A 23,803-nucleotide genomic window follows, 5' to 3' on the forward strand; every position below is an offset into this window, starting at 1 on the left:
GTGCTTTTGCCATTTTTCAGACCTTACTGTGGTATACTGTTAAGCAGTGTGTGTGTGTGTGTGTGTGTGTGTGTGTGTGTGTGTGTGTGTTTCTAACAGGGATGTGGATGAAATTTGGTCCAGGTCGTATTTAAAGAAATATCTAATTTTCAAAAGATGTCAAAATACAGTCATCTTTTGAAATGTACGTTTCTCTGAATTTTGCAATGCAGTTTTCCAGTCAAGTAATGTGTACACAAACACATTTGAACAGATAAGAGAAATTGCTTCTGGTAAAATGGCTTTTTGAAAATGTGTATATCGGGCAAAACTGCATACAAAAGTATACATTAGGAGAAATTTGCAGTAAATGCTGCTGAATTTTCCCGAGAACCTTTTTTGTTTTTTAAAAAATCACAATGTGATGTGGAAATGTGGAAAACTGAAGAGTGTAAATATAAGAAATTGAGGACTCAGCTATACAGCTGCAAATAAAACGTTTTAAATGTGTTGTAAAGTGCAATATACAAATGTGACACTAGATGCCGGCTGTGAGCTATGCCAAATTCAACGTATTTTTCAAAAACTTTTTTTTAAAAAGAAAGCGTTTCCACAGCATTTTTCATATGTATTTCAGATTCCAAAACTGACAGATATGCCCACCCCTAATTTCTAATTGCATAATACAAGAATAAAGTTCTAAGTCATTTCTCTAGCCTTTCAAGCACATAAGCACAATAGTGCAATTAGGTAATTTTAGACTACAGCACTTAGTCTGTGTCATATGGGGACACAGTAATGTTTATTACTTCAGATTTTGGGAAACCAGCCCTGTTGTGCTGGGGGGCTGTTCCCATTATTCTGCTTTAAGGGGCTCTAAAGTTCTACCCCCCATCCAGGCCTGATGGCACCTCTACACATGGGTACAAAAGAAGAGTAAGGAGGGCTGTTCTCCTCCAGCCTCTTTCATTCAGGGGATTCCAGGTATTTCAGCTATAAGTTTAAGCCTGCTTGTTTCCTTTCTTCCACTAATACAAGTAGATGGGATAGTGAGACTTTTACATTCCAGGCAGGTTTCAAGCTGTCAGCTGGGGGTAGGAGGGGGGGGGGAGTCAGCAGTTCAAATAAAAGCCACTTTATTTCTGATCACAGCAAACCCATGTAGTCTTCTTGGATCTAAGCGGGATGAAATGTTGAGATCTTAAATGTCTGCTTTTCAGCAGCAGTTGAAATTCTTCAAAAGCCCTGGAGTCATCTGGTAGTTGTGTGTGTGCATGTGCTGCTTTCTGTAGGATTTAGGGTGACACAGGAAATCAAGGCTGCAGTCTCTATATACACTTACTGTGGAGTAAGTCTCATTGGACTCAATAGGATTTATATCCGAGTTTACTTGACTAGGATCGTGCTGTTCGTCATGCAGGTGGAGTGCTCTGGGAAAAAATCCCTAGTAGCTGTGGAAACATTTTAAAATGTTCTACAACGTGACTTTATTTTTCTTTGTACAGACTCTTCATAATAAACATGGTTGTTGTTTTTCCAGACTTACAAAATTCAATAATAATTCCAGAAGTTGCTCATCTAGTGTTGCAGAGCTGAATACTTGCCGATCGAAAGGTCGGCAGTTCGAATCCCCGCGACGGGGTGCGCTCCCGTCGTTTGGTCCCAGCGCCTGCCAACCTAGCAGTTCGAAAGCACCCCCGGGTGCAAGTAGATAAATAGGGACCGCTTACCAGCGGGAAGGTAAACACCGTTCTGTGTGCTGCGCTGGCTCGCCAGATGCAGCTTTGTCACGCTAGCCACGTGACCCGGAAGTGTCTGCGGACAGCACTGGCTCCCGGCCTATAGAGTGAGATGAGCGCACAACCCTAGAGTCTGGCAAGACTGGCCCGTACGGGCAGGGGTACCTTTACCTTTACCTTTAAGCAGGGGACTTACTGCCACATACTGTGGTCGTGAGGGGGGCAAGAAGTAGGAAGGAAGGGGCTGTGTAATTGTACTGGCAGAGCCAATCTGGTGCTTCTGCTGCTGTGTTCACATAGCCCTGACCTCCATCTGATTTGCCCCTCCCCCTACAAATAAAATAAAACTTTTATTAATTGGAAGGAACAAATAGCTATGGAGATCTGATTATATAAAAACAACCCCCTCCCCAAGAGAGCTTTTATAACCAGTAAAACAACCGTCACATTAAACCATAGTCTATATCTTTAGTATATTAGCTGAATATAAAAATTAGCTCATGTAACCAACTGATTAAAACTATGAATATTCCCAAAGTCATATATTTAGTTATGACAGACAAGAAGTTTATTGGTAGTGTGTATGTCATACTCTTCCTTCTCATACGCTCTGCATTTTCACTCTCTGTATACCTGTCTATTCAAGCATTCCAGAGTTACACTTTAATCATGAGTCATAGATGTGTGAACCTTCCGAGAGACAATTCATGGACTCATTCGGAAAAGCAGCAATATTCATTTGTAATCAATATCCAATTAATTTTAATTTGCCAGGTGTGACAATTTCCTCCAAGGATTCCAGGGGATCCTGAATCATTCTTCCTTCTGCACAAGAATTATTAGTTTCACTAATTCATTGTAGCCCTAGTTTCTTGCAGGACTCAGACAGTTTCCAAGTCCACCCCCCCCCCCCCTTGTGGAGAAAAGCAGCTAAAGATGTGATTTTGTGTAGGGAAAATGGCCTAAGGGGAAGACAAACTTCCCACCCTGCCAGTGGTAACCTCCAACCTCCAACCTCCCACAGCTATTTCTCATTTTAAAACAAAAAGTCACACAGGGTTGCACACAATGTGTAGTTTGGCCCCTGAGCCTCAGAAGACCAGGCTATGCAATAATGTACTCCCAACAAGTTTTGATCATTTAACCAACCCTCTGAGACCTAAAAATATATCTATATATGGTGGCACTGAGTTTGAAAACTGAGGTTTGTGAAGTTCTAGGTTTGTGATTTAAAGACAGAGATTTACTCCCATATTTAAGAATCTGAAGGGGGGAAACTCTGACAACTGGGTTTGATGGCAAATCAAATGGGGTAGATAGATGCATGGATAGATGAATGGATGGGAGAGGAAGACAGAAGAGGAAATGTAGATACATTTTTAAAAGTATAAAGAACTATTTAATTGTCCCAACAGGTCATTTCCTGGTTCATACTGATAAACTATTTTTCAGTGTCCCCGAGGACAGATATGAGTCCCCATACATATCAACAGAGAAAGCAAATATTGTGATATAGATGAGATTGGCACAGATATATCCACCCGCGACCGACTCCCCATAAAAAACAAATGGATAGAATGATTGCTTCCTTCCCGCCGCAAAAAGGAAAAACAGGCCAGTGAGCATGCTCAGTGAATCTGGAATGCTAATCTCTGCTGGGGAAAACTCAAGGAAAAACGGGGTGGGGAAGAATGGAATGGAGTGGCTTGACCGTAGCACTAGGCACTGCAAAATTAATTGTAGTCGACCACTTTAAAATATTAAATTCCTATATTGGAGATTTGAATAAAGTGGTTTCTTACATTCTTTCCTATTTTAACAAAGCTAATCAGAAGCTTGTTCTAGGGAGTTCAAAGAAAATTGAATGACTATTCTAACAGAACTATTTATATATAAAAAGGAGGTGTTGTTGTTGTTACCACTATTTTAAATTCCATTCTCAAACTCCTTCTCTTCCTCATTCACACTTAAGACGCTTCCTCTTCCTTATTGCACACCTTCCTTTCACTTCACCAATCCCTTTATTCACTGGTTTTGGCAGGCCAGTGGGAAATGAGACCCACAGCCCAGTGGAAGTCTGGAGTCTGTTGCTGCTTTTGTATCTCTTGCCCACCAAATCTAAATTCTAAGACTTAAAAACACTGGGTCCTCTTCAGAGAGCAGTGCACAGAGGCCAACATCACCCTTAACGTTTTAAACTTGGTAGTCCATCCACTAGGGACGCGGGTGGCACTGTGGGTTAAAGCCTCAGCGTCTAGGACTTGCCGATCGAAAGGTCGGCGGTTCGAATCCCCGCGGCGGGGTGCGCTCCCGTCGTTTGGTCCCAGCGCCTGCCAACCTAGCAGTTTGAAAGCACCTTCGGGTGCAAGTAGATAAATAGGGACCGCTTACCAGCGGGAAGGTAAACGGCGTTCCGTGTGCTGCGCTGGCTCGCCAGATGCAGCTTGTCACGCTGGCCACGTGACCCGGAAGTGTCTGCGGACAGCGCTGGCTCCCGGCCTATAGAGTGAGATGAGCGCACAACCCTAGAGTCTGGCAAGACTGGCCCGTACGGGCAGGGGTACCTTTACCTTTACCTTTTAGTCCATCCACTACAGCAACCTTCTGCAATTCTGTGTCCCCCAACTTAACCTCACCATTGGTTCAGCTGTCTGGGAATGTTGGGAATTTTAGTACAGCAACACCTGGGCACCCAAGGCTGAAGGATTATGCAAGCCAGCTTCTGGAATTAAGTCAGGTAATAGAGGGCAGAGGTAGGTTTGATGTAAATGCCGTAAGAAGCCCATCACCTTTTAACCACATTCAGTTCTTCATCAGAGGATATTTCATAGAACCGTAGAGTTGGAAGGGACCCCGAGAATCATCTAGTCGAGGCACGTCCAACTTCGAGTAGGGTGTGATCTACAATCAAATATCAAAACCTGGCAGTGATCTACCACCCTCCGAAGTCATTTAAGTTAAATAAATAAATAAATAAATCTTTATTTGACAGATAGCTTAGTAGTGTTTGGTTATCGTCATGACAGATCCAAATAGTTGTTAGATGGACAAGTAACTAAACAAGTGAGAAAAGTCAAACTATGTTTTTTATATTAGTTTACACAGATGTGAGGAGCCAGTCGGAGTGTGCGGGGCTTCTCCGTCTTCCCCCTACTGTTGCTTTAAAATCACAGCTGGCTTCGTGTCAGCATCCCCACACCCGTCCTCCACCTCTCTTTCCCCTACAGTTGCGTTAAAGCCTTTCCCTTTCTCCAACTCATGGAGCGCTAAGGGGGCTTTCCCCCATGTGTTTTGTCCTTTGCCTTCCTCACTGTTGGGGCGGGGGCTCCTTTCTTATTCCTTTCATTGTATTTGAACTAGCAGGCGAGCAGATGTGGAGTTTTTCTTTTCCTGCCTCCCTCCATCATGTCCCCTCAACCCACCACCAGAGCTCTAACGCCTGAGAGAGCAGGGTGGGTGGTGGGGAAGGAAGGCAAGCCAGCTTCAGAAGGAGGAAGGAAGAGGAACTCAGGCTTGCATGAGATTAGTAGCAGCAGCGGCTGCTGCTGTGTCTGAGGCTGCGGAGTAAGGCTTTTCTTTCTCAGCCTGCGATCGACCAATATCAGCCCCAGGATTTCCGAGTTGATCGCGATCGACGTCTTGGACATACCTGATCTAGTCCAATCACCTGCTATACAGGAATATGTAGCTATCCCTTACAGGGATAAAACCTGCAACCCTGGAGTTATAAGCACCACGCTGTAACCAACTGAGTCTGAAGACCGGTACAGTGGTACCTCAGGTTACAGACGCTTCAGGTTACAGACTCTGCTAACCCAGAAATAATACCTCGGGTTAAGAACTTTGCTTCAGGATGAGAACAGAAATTGTGTGGTGATGGCACACAGCGGCAGTGGGAGGCCCCATTAGCTAAAGAGGTACCTCAGTTTAAGAACAGTTTGAGGTTAAGAACGGACCTCTGGAACGAATTAAGTACTTAACCCGAGGTACCACTGTATCACATAATATTTGTTTTGATCTTCAGTTTTTTCATGACCTCTGTGGTAATTTCTCCCCCATTCTCCACCCCACAAAACTGTATTATTATTTTTTGTAAAAAATAATAATAATGAAAATCTATACATTCTCCTTGGAGCCATCTATCTGGGATACCAGTAAATGTCCTAATTAGCAATCCACACACAAGTCTTCTCCAATTTATGTATATAGATACGCTACCTGTCTGTATAATAGCAGTAACAATACAGTCCTTGTCCTGGTATTCAAACAGAGATGATCTTATCTCCTGTAAAACAAGTGCTAGTGTAAACTAAAGGCATTCTCTTTCCCTAAGCTGCCAGCCACCCAAAAAGGTCAGGAAGCTCATTTTCCTCGAGTCGCAGCCAATAAAACTGATACCAGGGTGGGAACATCCAAATAAACATCCACAATAATTTTTGCATAGATGTAAAGCGACACCGGAATTGAGATGCAATTATTTCGCATTTATTGAGGAAGGAGATGGCTTATTTGGTGTGTCAAGGATTTCCTCCCTTGAGAGGCAGAGAAAGCAGTCGCCGAGAGGTCTAAACTTTTATGATGTGTCTACATGGCAGCAGCATTTAAGCAGGTATTCCTCCCCACTAACCATCATGTGCACGATTTGCACCAAATTTAAAGCCATTTCAAAGCAACCCTTGTGGGACACTTTAGGCCACAGTTTATAGCAAATGAAGATTCAAAACGAGCAAAAAAAAGCATTTCATTTAATGAGGGGAATTAACTGCGCTCTACTGTAGGCAACAGTAGTTTTCTGTGTTTGGGATGCAAAGTCAACTGAACCTGAAAATCTAATTTGATAAGGCTGTGGCTGTCTGGGTTTGTCAAATAAGGAGCATGGAGTTAGGAAAATGAAGGCACTGCTTATTTCTTCTTTTTAAATATAGAATCTGTGGTAATGCTAAACTATTGTGAACATGGGTCCTATTTTGCTAGTCCTACTTCTGGCACAGTAGTAATTTTTTGGCTGCAAGTAGTGTTTTACAACTGTGTCACAACTATACCACAAAATTTGATGGCAAGTTATACATTTAAGGAAATTTTATTTAAAAATAAATATTGTGCTAGCTTTTTTTTTTTTGTTTTCTCCTGCAGAAGTAAAACCTAGACCTAAAGGCATTTCTATTTTTTTGCACTAGCTTGAAGGGGACACGGGTGGCGCTGTGGTCTAAACCACTGACCCTCTTGGGCTTGCTGATCAGAAGGTCGGCGGTTCGAATCCCCACGAAATCCCCCCAAAGTGCAAGTAGATAAATAGGTACCACTCCGGCAGGAAAGTAAACAGCATTTCCGTGTGCTGCTCTGGTTTCCAGAAGCAGCTTAGTCATGCTGGCCACATGACCCGGAAGATGTCTGCAGACAAACGCCAGCTCCCTCAGCCTGTAAAGCGAGATGAGCGCCGCAAGCCCAGAGTCGTCTGCGGCGGGACTTAACTGTCAGGGGTCCTTTACCTTTTTAACCTATAGAACGATCCACCAGGATGAGTGGGATCAGCATCCAGCACATCTCTAGCTGAGCCAGGAGGTTCCTGGTGCAGACCAGCTATGCTGGCATAGCTCCCCATCCTCAGTGCAGTGGGAAATAAGCCAGAATATCTCTCCCATCCTGGCTGGGCAAGGGCCTGATGGAGCTTACCCTGGTGTACATCATGAAAAGGGGTCATTCCAGGGGGAGGACAGTGGGGAGAGGGAGTTAGGCTGGACCCTAAGCCTGTTCAGCATGGTCACATGACCTGGGAACTGAGAGTAAAATTAAGCTGGCAGAAAGGGTGGTGTCATTCAAACTCTATTTACAGGCTTAGGCAATAGCGTTTGGATCTGATGTACTTTATTCTAGTTTAGCTTTACACCAGCTTTATGCCAGCCTCTTGGGTATAGGATTGATCCATTCTTTTTTAAATATCAGATTAGAACCAGGAAGAATAAGATTCAGGTAGGTAGCCGTGTTGGTCTGACACAGTTTATAAAAATAAAATTAAAATTGTCTAGTAGCACCTTAGAGACCAACTAAGGAAGAATAAGGTTCAAGTCCCCATTCAGTCATGAAGCTCACTGAATGACCTTGAGGAAGTCACTACTTCTTAGCCTCATAGGACATTTGTGAAAATAAAAATGGAAGAAGCAGGAATAGGGATGAGATAGAAGTTTGATTCGGTTCACATTGAAAGGCAAATTTATCTAATTTGCACTTTCCAAAGCAATGCACAAACCAAAATACATCCAATTTTTTAAAAATCACATCTCCACATTTTGCAGTGTAGTTCTCCAGCCAAGTAATGTGGACAAAAATACATAAAGTGGGGTAAATTGTGGGGTAAATTGAGCTTCGAATGCATCTATTATTGAAAATAACACAAATAACTGCATTATATTATGGGAAATTGCTTTGCAATTATGTGTCTATTATGAAAGTTTATATACAAAAATTCACACTAAAATTTTCATGGGAACTTTTATTATTATTTTTAAAAACATAAACTTACATGGAAATGTGAAGAACTGAATTTAAGACTGAAAAATGAGAACTGATAAAAACTGAAATGGATAGATTTGCCCATCTTTAGTGGGGAAAGAAAACCATAATACTGTCCTGAGCTTTTTAGAGGCAGGGTGGAATAAAAATGCAATAAATAAAATGATGTTTTATGATAGTGCATTGCTGTAGTTGTTAGTGCAACCTATCCTGAGCATTCATGTGCTTCATACATCAGCTCTTACAATCAGGCTGTGACACTTTCAGTGGGCTTAATTCCTCAGTCTTAAATAAGCATGGCTATTATTCTTTGGAGACACCAGCAGACGTCCTGCAAAGGTCATACTCGATGCTTGATCTATTACCAATAGTACAAGTTGAAATGATTTTTGTATCAATGTTCCTATTCGATTTTATAAATAATCCAAATCCCCTATAGTCTTGTTAATAAGAGAGATGTCCCACACATCAGTGTGGAAACTGGAACGGAAGAAGACATAATTTGATGCTTTCAAAAAGATTATAACTGAGGCAGCTGTCAAGGCACCAGATAGTCTGGCTGGTATTGTATCATGACCCAGAACACTGCTGCACTTTGCTGAGACTCTGCACACTGATGATTGGATGGTGCCTTTAAGTACATGCTAGTGGCGGGTGGCACTGTGGGTTAAACCACAGAGCCTAGGACTTGCCAATGAGAAGGTCAGCGGTTCGAATCCCCGTGGCGGGGTGAGCTCCCGTTGCTCAGTCCCTGCTCCTGCCAACCTAGCCGTTCGAAAGCACGTCAAAGTGCAAGTAGATAATTAGGTAGTGCTCCGGCGGGAAGGTAAACGGTGTTTCCGTGCACTGCTTTGGTTCACCAGAAGCGGCTTGGTCATGCTGGACACATGACCCGGAAGCTGTAAGCCGGCTCCCTCGGCCAATAAAGCGAGATCAGTGCCGCAACCCCAGAGTTGGCTACGACTGGACCTAATGGTCAGGGGTCCCTTTACCTTTATCTTAGTGGCACCTTTGGTCCACCATATGTTGTTGGACTCCAACTCCCATCAGCCCCAAACCAGCACTGCCAGTGTTCAGGGATGATAGGAGTTGCAGTCCAGAAAAATACAGAGGTCCAAAGTTACCCCAACCCTGCTTCAGTGGGTAAAAGGCAGTCAAGTGTGGTGTAGTGGTTAGGATGTTGGACCAGGGCTGGGGGAGCCATGAATCTCACTTGGTGGCCTTACGTCAGTCACCTCCTCAAAGGGCTGTTGTGAGGAGAAGATGAAGAGGGGGAACTGATGCACACCACCTTGAGCAGGATATAGATGTAACAAGAAAATAATAATAAAATAAAGTAACATGAATAAAAAGGCTACCTATAGAGGCCCTGTCTGTGGTTTGACACTTGTACAAGAAAAGAGGAAGAAAGAATAGAAACAGAGAAGTCTAAGATATATAAATGAGATATAACAAATGAACACATCCCCTGCTCCTAAGGCAGGAAGGCATTGTCCCAGGCTGCCATAGGTCATTGAGTTCATATTGTTGTTAAAAAGCACTAAAAGCATGGATTAAAAATGTTGCAAGTGGCAATATGGTGGCAACCTGTTTGTATTTCCTTTGAGGACTTAGAGGGAGAATTTGGAGAAAGGTGTTCTCTTCGTTTTCTGAACAGAAGAGAATGAGGTTCTAATTGGTAGCATTCAAAATGAGTCCTTTGCCTCACTTTCTGTGCCAAACCACTGGCCAGCATATGGTAGCTCTGAGGTGATTTTGTGATAGCCATAATATGTAAATTAGCCCTAAAAGACCACCAATAATGTGTCTGAAGTGTACGTTACTTATGAACACTTGACAGAGAAGAGTGCAATAATCTTATGAAGAGATGCTTCTGATAATCAAATGGTCCACAGGGAATGCTCAGTTTGCTTAAAAGAAAATGACTGAAAATGAACAATGGCAACATTTCAGACAAGTGGTTCAGGTAACAATGGCTTATCTTATCACATCTCTTTCTGCACTAATACTGTTTCAGAAACTGTTGACACTACCCTACAAAAGCATTTACTCATCCAAAGCTTCTTGCAGAAAAACATTTCTAGGCAAGGTAATGAAGCATCATTGCACACCTTCTCTTGTGAAATCCTGCAATTTGCACAATATGGCAGCATGCACAGAAACTACATATATAGCATTATTTGTTCAACCAAATTAGAATGTGTGTTGGATGAGGGGGGGGGGGGGAAATCTACATACTTTCAGAGGTGTTGCAAGAATTATTTTTATCTCACATTGTTTTTTGGAAAACCACAGTTTTAACAAACCACAGTGATAACAACTACTGTGAAGGAATAGAGGGCCTTGATGGGGGGGGGGTGCATGGCGATTTACTGGTTCTTTGCTATAACCATGATATATGAAAGCAAATGGGGCAGATTAATGGTCACTTTCCTCATTTACAGGAAGGGAAGTTTGTTAATTTTTCATTTTTCAATAATTACATGTAGTTTTCTGCTTCCTCAAGTCCAGTTCTGATATAAGTATACATGATTTTCAATTTTATTCATGCCACAAAGGTTTGTTTTTTTTTAAAAAAGTTTATCAATGGATTTTGGTGACAGTCATAGAGATGGCACGAACCGGGGCATATGACAAACGTCACACCATTAGTTCTGCATCTGTTCCACAATTTCTGGGACAAAATGAGTTAGCCTTTGAATCTTACTGAATATTGCCTAAGATAATTTATCTCCCTATATGTGGAATGTCGTAACATCATGCTCCATTTGCATGTGCACTACCAACATGGGAAAAAATGCAAATGATTAAGTCAGAGGTTCTTGCCATTGGAGATGGACCCCCCCCAAAAAAAAATATTCAATTACTTTAATAGAAAAGGTATCGTTTTAGTAACACCCTCATTCTAAGCTGCAGCCATCTCCCTGCAAGACATGAGGGGCAAACCTGCTCCCTGGGAGAACAGATCCCTCTATCAAGGTCTTCTAGTTCCATATGTTTTTCTGATTCTCAGGTGAACATTTTCCCTCAGCCCACTTAGATAATGCTAAACATCCAGATTAAGAGGATCTGATTTTATTTTATTTGGTAATTGTGTGTGTGTGTGGGTGTGGGTGTTTATTTCAAACATTTAGAATGATTCTCAGTGTACATAATACTGACGACTTTCAACCACCCGCTATAGGTATAAGCAAAAGATGGCTTCTTTGTCAGGGCCTTGTATTAAGCAAAAAAAAAGAACATTTCCTTACTGACTTTATTTCAGGGAGCATGCTTATTTATCCAGCACCCTCATATTAGAGGCAAATGTCAGGACGAAAAGATCCACGATATCCTGTCTTCTTTTTTTACACCCATACTGTATCTCTCATACAAGCAAGCTCTCAGTGTCACTAGATGGCACTATCTCCTCCAGTATACAAACAACCATTAGTATTTGCATTGAGAGTAAATATGATTTTGAATTATGCTCTGCTCAGTGTCTTTTGTATGGATAAAGCAAAAGCTGCCCCTCAGATTGTTAGCTTCAAAGGAAGTAAACATTGTTTACTTCAGAGGAAAAAAAGAATATAACTCTGTAAATCCCACCCTTCCTTAATTTTTCATGTTTTGTTTATTTAAAACAAAATATTTTTTGAAAAGTCTGTGCAAAAACGAAACACACACGCACACACACACAAATATGGTATTCTCAAAGTGAATAATTTCTCCCACTATCTGAGGAATTGATAGACACATACTTGGTACAGCATTCTTATAGCAGTTTTTTTAAAAGAAAAATTATGTTTGCTATAGTGTTTTGATATCTGTAGATCACTGTTCATGTTAAACCCTGAAACACCAGTTTTACCTTTTTAGTAAGCATTTTTGTTTATTATAACTATTATTGTTGTTGTTTCTACCTTACATGAACCCCTTAAATAAAATATACAGTATACAGTGAAATCCTTTATCTTTTACACTGCACAAATTAAATCTTTTACATTATTAGGTGCAAAAATAATACCCCTAAATAAATCCCAAATGAAGACTGCGGTGTCCATACAGTTTTGTTAAACAGCACCATGTGCTATTCCAACAAATGCATACCTTGCAGTGTTTTTTCATTGCAATTATAAACTCCTTTCAGTACTTAATCACAATATATCTTTTTTCTATATTAAAGTTGAACATCATTATTAGAAATCCAGCAAATGGACACAATTTTGGTGCTTCTCATATTGTTTACTTATTTCCTGCCTGCCGGATTTTCTTAGCAGCATGTCAATATCACATCAATATCATCATTAGAAATTTAGCAATCAAACAGATAGGTTTGCTGCAGTGTATGCTTATCATGATTAGCTAAGCATGAACTGCATATTTCTCTTAACAGCATGTCAATATCATCATTAAAAAATCAGCAAAGAGGCTTGGGGCTTACACATATGTCAAGTGTACACATTATCATCCAAAAAGAATTCCCTTAGCTTCCTTTTCATTTGATCACAGTGGAAGGAACGTTTTGTTTTGGGGCTGTTGGAGGACAAATAGAGTTTCTACAATAAACAAGTAGTAACTCAAATAACATCCAGCAACTGGGGTTTCAGAAAAGTAGCTATGATAAAATGGTTTGTAAAACACAGCAGAGCTAATCAGAGGAATCTTGTATTTGGGGAGTAGTTTTATAAATACACAGATGCAGTTATATATCACAGTGTCCTCTCTTGCTCTGTGTGAGAGGATATAGATTTTAAATCTCCAAGTTTGTGTGGAAATTCATTAAAAGAAAACAGAGATTGGTCATCAGCATAGACTACAGTCAGGAATATTATATTCACAGATGTTTAGCTCTAGTAATCCAAATATTAATGCCAGACATGATAACCGAAATAGTGATAGACACGTTCAGTCTGGCCATATGCTAGAGAATTAATGGACATTCCACTACCAGCAGAAGCTAGCAAGCGATTAACGGTTTCCCCACATGCAAACACAGTCTATGTTTTTACACTTGGTCTAATTATAACAACAAACAAAACAAAACCAAGAGGAGAAAGAGTGGCTCTCTTTATCTCCCTCAGCCTCTACCTTTCACATTTGTTATTCTCCAAACCCCTCTTCAAGACAATTGCGGTGTTTTCAACTTTAGACTGAAGCAGCCCTCTCTTCCTGATCTTTCCCCAAACAGACCCAATGAGTCATATTCCCACACGCTCCTCACATTTTAGATCTCAGACATGACACAGTTCCATTTGTCAATTTGTGTGTGAGAGAAAGATAGACATACAAACACACACAGAGAGAGAGAGGGAGAGAGAGAGAGAGAGAGAGAGAGAGAGAGAGATGGAAGAATGTAAAAGTTGATGAGCAAACCCTTACTGCTTATAAAACATGTTAAAACTTGTTAAAAGCAACTTTAGAGCGCACTATCATATTAATGGGAGGGCAGCATTTGTTTCTGAAGGAACATATGGGGCTGTAAAAACACAGCCTCTTGACATCCTCGATCATATAGTTAGCAGTCTCTGTTTACGATGTCCCTGGCCAGGTGGGATTGTGGCTGGAGCACAGTGCACGGATCTCTGTGGGTGCCTGAGATTAGCCTCCTTCAGAGATTTCTAGTCATCCAGCCTGTGTGCAGTCTGTGGCTGAGGCTGTTCTGTGACATCTTGCAACAGGCAAAGGCATTTCGGAGACATTTTACAACTACTTTGACCCTACCTAACATTTTACCTTTGCTGTTATTATGGATTGAAATCCGCCTTACAGCCAACACCACTTTGAAGTGCTTATGTGTATACTAGGTTTATGGCTATGGAAGCAGCATGATTTAAAAATAAAATATTGGTCATGTTTTAGAAGAACTAGGTCATCTGCAGAAAACAGAGGAACCCTGGCACTACCATTTAAAGTCCAAAGCCAGGCTCTGCTTGGACGATGTGCATGTTCATTTTATATTATTTAGTGTACACACACATGCCTGCATACATATGTGTGGTTGAGTGTGATTTTTTTTTTTTGTGGCACTTAAGTTAATCTTCAGCCAGAGCAATTGTGTATTTTGCACCTGCATCAGAAACATCAGAGTCTCATGGGACTCCAGGTCACATGAACAGCCATATCGAGAATTTGGATGTGATCAATTGTGTTTTCTGTGCCTACGTCCAATGTAGAGGTCATGAACTTTAGGGTCAGTAAATAGCAGGAAATAGTAGTGGGGGAGGAAGGGGAAAAACATGCTTTCTATTGGCTAGTGTAGGGGGGGGGATCAGTTGAGACAGATACTGCTGACGACAACTCAGTTTACTGCCAGGTATTTACACTCAGCTGATGCAATGACAATTTACATAGAACATATAAGCTGTATTGCTGTATATAATATTCTTGCATCTAATGAGTCATTATGCTGGAGATGATGAAGAGATGAGTAGAATATAAGTGTATTAAAAACATAATTGCTTTTCTATTCAAACAAAAGCAGTGCAGTGTATACCACAGTGACAAATGTCTAATGAATAGTGGTGGAGGTTTTTGTTCAGTCTCGGTTTATGGCAGTGCTATGCCATAACGGCATAGTTAAAATCTTAATTGCATTTCATCTTTGCAGTTACCTGATTGTTCTTTCCCCCATTCAAAATGCAGCTTACATTGCTATTTTTGAGTGAGGGTTGTTGTTGTTTTAAAAAAAGCTTCTTTGATCAGTGTATGTTCTATATACTTTGTGTACATATTGGACATCTCCATTTTAATTCAGCAGAAGAAAACAAAACAAAAAGCCCTGTAATTCACTTTACTAGAAAACAGGGTGTCGCAAATCTGGATGTATTTCATTGTACAGTGTTCACTAATTTATATATTAAAAAAATTATCCAGCCCACTCCATTTGTATCTTACATTTGTATCTCACACATATATTTACAACAATGTGTATTAGACAAAAAATAATAAAATAAAAATGTAATAACTTATATAGTAGGCTCAGCATCAAACCATGCCATGGTATGTAGTTTGAATTTATTGGGCTAGGACAAGAAAGAGGGACTGTAAACCTTCCAGTACTTTGTGTTTGTGTACATGTGGATGCATGTAAATTAATTCTCAACACATCACTATAATTAATATGGAGAAAACTTTACTATTTTCATTAAAAGGATATGCTCCATGTGATGCTAAGCAGAAAATTTCAGCTGATGCAGTGATTCAGCTGACGACCCCCCCCCCAGTGGCGGAGCTTCATGCTCCAGCACCGGGGGGGGGGGGGCAGAGAGCAGGTGGGGGCGGGGCTGGCGTGCATCCTGGGGGCATGGCACACTGCCTGTGGGGGCATGGCAGTCAGCGTGGGTGGGGGGGACTGCTGTGATGGCACCCCACCGGGATCCCGCTGCCGGGGGCGGTGCGCTCCCCCCGCACTCCTCTTCCCCCGCAATTGCCCCCCCATGTGGTCATAGCAAATTCAGGAACATTTTGTGTGATGACTTTTTGAGACTCATCGTCTTTCACATTTTCTTTACTTCTTCTTTTGTTTAGCCATGTCTCTCAGTCTTAGGGTTTCAAAATGTGTGACACTTTTTAAAAGAATCAGGAACATGCCTACAAGCCAGCATCATTTGGCCCCTGTATGTGTAACTTCATAAGAAATGGAAGAAGATATGCTGCTACTACAAGCTCTACTTAGTCACTGCCATCTATGATGAGAGGGCCCACTTTGTCACGTATAACAAGCAGCTGTTAGGTGGGACATACAATGCAAATACATGATACCCTAATAAGGCGGACTTGCAAATGTTGTCTAGGAATAAGTGGAAACCCCTTAATGGCTGGCAAAGCCCAAGAATATGTGAGGAAGTGGGGTCTTCTAAGAGTCAGTAAAGTTGGTGCATCAGCTTTGCAATTCTGGATGGGTAGACTTAGATGGATTCAACCATTTTCTATGCAGCTCTTCACTAATAAAGCTCCAGAGCAGCTTATGTCAATTAAAATATAAATACAATACAATATAAATCAAGTGTAATAAAAACAATTTACACAATTCCAACAAACAGAAGAATTGTAGTATTAAGTTATTCATTGCTCCCATACAAATATGACTGTAAAACAATTCTTTCTCCTCATCCCTCCTTCAAAAGTTGATTGCTTTTCTAAAAATATAATGAAGAGACCAGATACACCTCAATGGGGAGGAAATTCCACAGACACCAATGAAAATACACTTCCTTGGGCCTTTTCATTATGTACTTTGCCTCACACTAGGAGAGCATCATTCCCTAATCTCAAGGCATATGGGAATAGGTGTCCACTTAGGCTGTTGGGCACCAGGAACTTCAGGGCTATAAATGTCAGTATAAGCACCTTGAATTGGGTCCAAATCACAATCAACATCCCATTAAAAATGGTGCTTATTTGTGCTTGACGTATTGCTCCCATTAGCATCCTGGACACAACATGTTCCAGACCATTTTCAAGGGGAGCCTCATGGGTAACCATGGCTATGGTATCACTGTCCAGAATTGACCGTAGCTGTGCATCATCTAAAGCCAGGCATAGGCACTCCTAGCTACCGTGGCCACTTGGTTTGAGGAACATCCCCATATGACATAACTGCTCCTTCTTCAGTGAAAGTGCAACCCAATCCAGAATGGGCAATTCTGCTAGCTCCTGGACATTAGAATTGGCCACCCACAACATCTCCATCTTGTCTGGAGCTTCAGTTTATTGGCCATCATCCAATCCATTCATATCTCCATACTCTAGTTCATCCCCTCCTGGTGCTTATGGAGCACAGTGACAGAAGTAACTCCCATTGCATTCAACGGGGCTTATTTCCAGGTAAGTGCCATAGGTCTGGCACTTCAGGCAAGATAATTAAGTGTTAAGTCTTTCGCAGGTCCAACTCAGAAGAGCTCTGAGTTTGGGATAACCATATTGAATTTTATCATGGGGCATCATATATGTCAACAATGGTAACTGTGAAGGCAGTGTGCTAGGTGAAACCACCCAAGTCCTTGGAGAAGTGGTAAAAGGAGGAGGGCACTTGCCTTTCCACATAGGGAGGTGGTGGAGGAGGCTGGCAAGGCAAAGCCAGCACCATTCAAGCTACCCCAGCTGCTGCCAGCAACCCACATCTGCATCAGGGTGACCAACCAGTTAGCAACTGCATGTTTTCTGGTTTTGGTTCCTGTCCCTCTCTCCTTACTCAAACATCTGGGAAATGTTACATGGTTTCCTGTAAGGTTGCCGTTAGTAGGAGAACATCTTAATATCTCACATTAGAACATGGGATAAGTTTAACGCCAAGTTTAAAACTGGTTTTAAACCCACCACATCTCAAAGGTAGACCAACTGTTCTGCAGACAGAAGGCCCTTGGTTCAATTCTCATCATGCTAAGAATGTGAAACTGCCATTCAAGGTAAACAATACTGAGCTAGATGGATCGATATTCTGACTTGGCATAAGGTGCCTTCCTGCGAAAAGCTCTCACTTCTGCCAAAAAATGATCCGGAGAAAGCCTATGAAATGAAAATGTTGGAAAAAGAATATAGATGTAGTATTTATTTAATGACAATGCAATTCTATCATATGATGGCATTAAGGAGAAACTGATTGTGAAAGAAACACATTTGGTTTGAATATTTTCAAGTTGGAGAGTTTCTTTTTGCTGGCATTTGGTAATGGGCGATGAAGGCCATGTACTCAGTTTGAGGAAACTGTAATGAAGAATGACAAATATTTTTGATTAAGCATATAGAAATGACTGCTGTAATACACATGTGAGATGGAAGTTCATGATGCAATGGGAACAAGATACAGGGGGCAGTATACACATGCCAAAACTGGGAATATATCCGGAAGGCAGGATTCCCTCTCCCTCTCCCTGTCCCCTCCCCCCAAAAAAGTGAGTGCAATAAAAATGTTCTAAAATATAGACTAGGAAGTATTTTATCTTAGTAACGATATGGAGAACAAACAGTATAGCCCACTTCTTTGGGAATCTTAAGATGCTTTGGGAGACCTCTTTGATATGTGGTGATGTATTTGGCCAGCCCTCTGGGGATCAGATCCCTTATTTGTAAGCCTTCTCAAAAGGAGTATTTTGCTAAACTTAATTTTGGGTGCTGAGAATATTCTCTGCTAAAGTAGCCGGAAAGCAAGCATGCTGCTTTCTAGTGCACGTGGTTCTTAACGCTCAAGATGAAACACCAACCTATTTATCTCTCTTTATAAAGCCAGCATGCCTCACGTGCAAAGGCTCGTTGCGAACGATGTTTTTAGAAGGCTGATTCTGTAGGAAGGGAAGATGATGCCGCTTCCATGCTCTTCTTGACATTTGTCTTTTATACTAGTGAGCCCTTGGGAGGTAAAAAGCAGGCTGCAAGTCAAAATAAATAAATAAATCCAGGAGGCTCCCCTTGAAACAGTCTGAGAACAAAACAACAACAAAAGAGGGCAATCAATTCCAGGTAGACAAAGGGAAGACATTCGTTAGTTTCTCTTTACATTAGAGGAGCAGCTTCGAGCTAAATAGGGGGGCACGTCTCAGCTGGGCAGGAAAATCAGAAGAGGAGACTGCCAAGATTGTATTATTTCAATGTGTTTGTTATAATTTCAGGCTATATAACTCGCCTTCCTGAAAACAACACCAAAGGTGTGTTGGACGTTTGAATCCATTCCTTGTACAACTCATCTTAAAATGCTCTCTCTCTCTCTCTTTCTCTCTTTGGAAGGCACAGTATTTTGGAGTCTATGATGTACACAATGCAATGTTTGCATGGAAAATTAAACCTCGTAAAGTGTTGATGCACCGTCGATAGTATTTTATTGGTGGTGCATTCACTAGTGGTTTCACCAGAGGTTCCAGGGCACAGACTGAGGGCATATGATGCAGCCATTGCTGCTGAAGCCAAGCAGGTCCAGGCCTGGGTGGGAGACACCCCAGCGACCCATTGTGTGCCATCTTGCATTCAGTGCTGGGAGAGAGTAAGGATGTGCATGTATCAAATAAATGTGCCAAGTAAATATTTGACTAGGGCATAATAACCAACATATAGTGGCCTCCTGGCTAGCGACCCCAAGCTGCTGACATTCTCTTCTTCCCTCTGTTGTTGTTGATTCTCAGGATCCAGTGGTGTCTTATAAAGTCACGAGCAGGTTATAACTCGCTTCCAACAGTGCCAGTTCCTAAATATATCAGCCCTGCTAGGAACATTTTAGCAGGCCGTCGGTATCAGGATTTCTTTCCATCCACTTTACAGTACAATATCTATTAACTTTTGCTGGTGACAAGGGAATGGGGTTTTGGCGAACCGTCTTCTGTCAGTGAAGGCAATTGAACAGAAAAGTTCCTCACAGAGGCTGCAGTAAGGGGACTTATTAAATCAAATCCCCACAAGGAAAGGAGAAATAGCATAAGGCATGAAGGAAAGGAGGGGTGGGTGGGAGAAGGAAGGAAGGAAGGCAGGAAGGAAGGAAGCAAACTGTATTATTGGGAGTTGCAGGGAAAGGCACAGATGGAGTGAGGGCAGTGGTAGCATGACAAGGCTCCTGGATGCTCATGAATGGCAGCGGTGGGATCTGGGAGAGAGTATGAAAAAGCAGCTCTCTCCCCCATGACATTGGGTAGGAGAACAGCAGCTGGGCTATAGTCCAAGAGGCAGCCCCAGCAGCAGCAGGTCTGAGGAAGGACTCCAGAGGCCCAGGGCCTCTTTTCAGCACTGAATTTAGGGTAGTATGAGCAGTTCTCCCACACTGGGTGTTGAACTGAGGGGAGGGGGGGAATTGAGAAGATCCATTCAGGGGCACCTAATTTTGACCTCGCTCAGGTCCCCATATCGCCAAAGGCCTGCCCCTGCTCTATTCTCTCCCCATCCTCAACTCCAATGGCAGCAGATACTAGGGCTTGCCAACCTGTATCTGTAGGAAGGCAAGTCTGCCTAAGACATTGCCTGGCCCAGCAAGCAGAGACTATGGTCCGTTCATAAAGAAACAGCACTCTCGCTTTAAGTCAGGCATGGTCATGGGCTGCCACATGTTGCTGGACTACAAGTCCTATCACCCCTGCCCATTGACCATGCTGACTGGTGCTGATGGGATTTGGGGTCCAATAACATCTGCAGAGCCAAAGTAGAGGTGGGTGAATATGTCATTTTCAATTTCTTTGTTTCTCATTTTTCTAATCTTAAATTTGGTTCGCAATATTTCCACACTAGCTTGCGATTTATTTTAATAAAGTAGTCCTCATCAGCATTTTAGTGTGATCCTCTCCTAATGGACAGATTCTTTGTGTGCGTGATTTCCCCTAATGGTCCTTTTGGAGTTTTGTACATTACTTTGAACACTGGATTCCTACAAAGGCAACTGAGAAATTTTAGTAAGTAAAAGTTAAGCATCAGTGACTAGCATCACCAACCCAAGTGCCAAGATTATCCATGGCTCAACAAAAAAGTTTGTTTGTTTGTACATGTCTATTCCATCATTCTCATGTAAAAAACCCCCACTACTCAGTGTTTGACTCCAGCCTGTGCTCAAGATTTCAATGAGACTACATAAGCCTGTGCCTCCTTTACCCTAGCCTCTTTGAATTTCTGACACCCACCTCTTCTTCCTTGGAATAGTACAGTGTTATTCTAGAATTTCATAGATGAGTATCCCACCCACCCACTTCACATTGGCCCTGTAGGCAGCTTTTTCACATTCTCTGTACTACCTATCAGAGAGAGATAAGCTGTTAATGTGGACATAGGAGCCAGTTATCACGCCTAGAATGATAGGTGTTCAGGACTATCAACTGGCAGTGACAAGAGCTCAGGGCTGTGGGACCCAAAGGTGGAACATGGAGCATCTTTGAGGCTAATCTGCCTCACCAGTCTGGACCTGGGGGGGGGGGTCTCTGGGAGTGGGCAACTGAAGAAGGCCTTCCTTCTCTAAAAGAGTAGAGTGTAGGAAGAGAGGCAGTGAAGGCACATTCTCCTGGCCAGAGAGGTGCTCTCCTGATGTAGGTTAACTTGTGATGAGTAAAATTCATTTCCCTTGGCAGGTTCATCTGTAGCAAAACTATAAAATGTGGCCCTAATTCAACCTAGTTTGCCTGTGTCCTGCCTCCATATTTTTGGCTCTGGTAACAAGTAATCTGCTGTAAAACCTCTCCTGTACAGGCGATTCAGGGCGTATGCTTTCTCACCTGCTGGAATAATATTGCATAATTCTTCTCTTTAATGGAGTGGTGCAATCTGCTCAATTCACTTAAATAGTCTCAGGGAGTTTGAGCATTTTTCAGCACTATGAAATCATTAGTGAAAATACACAGGGCGTTTTCCTTACCACTCTCCCCTAGGTTTAATGCTGAGCTGTTTGGGGTGCGTGAAGCTTTTTACCACCCTTAGCTAAAGTACAGTCCATTGCTCAAAATGATGGGGAATTCCTATTAGCAACGGAACAAAAAGTGACAATAAATGAGCTAGGGTGATATATTTGTCAAAGGACCTCACTGGGAGGTTTTCATATAGTTGACCTTTATAGGGGACTTTAGAAAGCATATTTTATTCTCTTACTTCCTAAGCTTTCTGTTTCAAGGAAAGAAAGGCAGAAAAAAACAGGGAAAGCTGTCAATAGGTGGCTTTGTGAAGCAACTGGAGCGGAGGGCATCTGTGAACATTAGCATATTGTGGAGTGATCCAGATGCACAATACTCATCAAATTTCTATCAATACTAATTTACTAATATCAATAATGATCTGTTTCTCAGTGGATCAGCTTTTCCCAGGCATGGGACTCTGCACTACTTACCACTCCCTGAACCCTTCATCAGAGGTGTCAATAAAACTGACCGCCGTTCTGGGACTATTGACAATTATTAAAAAATGACCTTGATGCAATTTTACGCCTATCAAAACAAAGGCCATATGTTAGGAATTATAAAAAGCTACAGTGAAGAAAAGCTGTGACGGGCTTGAGCGGAGGGGAGGGAAAGAGGGGGGCGGGGGATGAGCCATTGTGAAAATTGGCTCCTTCCCTCCCTCCTTTCTCTTCCTTTTCCTTGAATGTTCCCCTCTGCCCCTTAGAAAGCAACTGTTATGCTAAAGGGATAATTGGAGCAATTTAGAACTCAGAGATACATTTTTTTCCAGAGCTGTCATAGCATATCATCTCAGCGGTTAATGTGGCGTAAAATATCATAAACACTGCTGAGGGCCCTTGAGTAGCTATGGCAGGCACCAATCAATAAGCCCCAATAGCTTTCCCTAGCAAACAATAACAGGAACACTTGCCTGCTTTTTTTTCCTCCTAGTGTGGCTTAGATGAATTCCATCATTACCGAAAGTTGTTTTCACATATTAATTCAAAGCCAACATCCACCACGCTCAGGGTTTTAATAGAGTTTATAGAAAGGGGGTAGTAGGGGGTAGATTAAAAATCATTCATGGTTAATAGCAGCATATCTCAGGGTCGTGGGACTACAGGCGCCAAATTTAGTGGTACATTTGTGGCAAATGACAATTTTAGAGCCCCTGTAAACAAATGTCTTATTCATCAATTAATTGAGTAAGGTATTCGTATACTGCTTTTTGAGGAAACCTCACAAAGGGGCTATATAAAGACATTCAGACTGTAATCCTAAATTTGCCTACTCAAATTTTGGTCTTCTTGAATTCAAGGGAGCTTACTCCCAGGGAAGTGAATTTAAGGCTGCAGATTAAAGCAATAACCCAACAGCATTCCTGCTGGGGTAGTCAAACATCCTGAACTGAACTGAAGTCATGCCAAAATTGGGGAAGGGCCATAGCTCTGTTTTGCAAGGACAAGGTCCCAGGTTCAGTTCATGGCATCTCCAGATGGAGCTGGGAGATAACTCTGGAGAGTTGCTGCCACTCAGTGCAGACAATAGTTAGATGGACTTATGGTTTGATTCAGTATAAGGCAGCTCCCTAGGTTTGTAATAAGAATAAATGAAAATGATATCATAAGGTAAAGTCATGTTACAGGGGAGAAATCTTTCTTCAAAGTCTAGTGTCCTCCACTCAAGGCATGATGGTGCTTGAGTCACCCCCAAAGTGACATTGGGGGGGAAGGGCTAGGGGGTCTCATTTGGTGAAATGCTGCAGTGGGTGGCCTGGAAGAGAAGGAAGCAGAGAAGCATGGGGAAATGACCAGGCAATTGGGAGAGAAGAAAAGGGAAATGGGGTGTAAGTCCTGATGAATTTTCACAAGGGCTTTTTCTGAGGGTAGATGAATGAGCATTGTTGTGGAATTGTGAAGAACTGAAATTAAGATTGGGAAATGGTGACATAAATTGGCAGGTTTGTCCAGTAGCTGCAAAAATATTACATCTTCAAAACTTAAATATGCCTCCAGCAATAACCCCTAAACAAGAACACACTGTGATGGCCTCTCTGTACTCTCGGTAGCAGGAGAAGGCTTTGTAGCTGGTGCCAGTTCAATGCATAGGCTTTTATCTCTCTGTGTGTGTGCGTGTGTGCGTGTGCGCGCACACACACACATACACACACACACACACACACACACTAAAGAGGGGTTCCTCACTCGCTTTCCTGTCTTATTATGCCCCTGCAGGCAAGCAGAGGGAGGAAAGAAAACCCAC

This window comes from Podarcis muralis, chromosome 8, assembly GCF_964188315.1.
Source record: "Podarcis muralis chromosome 8, rPodMur119.hap1.1, whole genome shotgun sequence".
In the NCBI taxonomy this organism is placed as follows: domain Eukaryota; kingdom Metazoa; phylum Chordata; class Lepidosauria; order Squamata; family Lacertidae; genus Podarcis; species Podarcis muralis.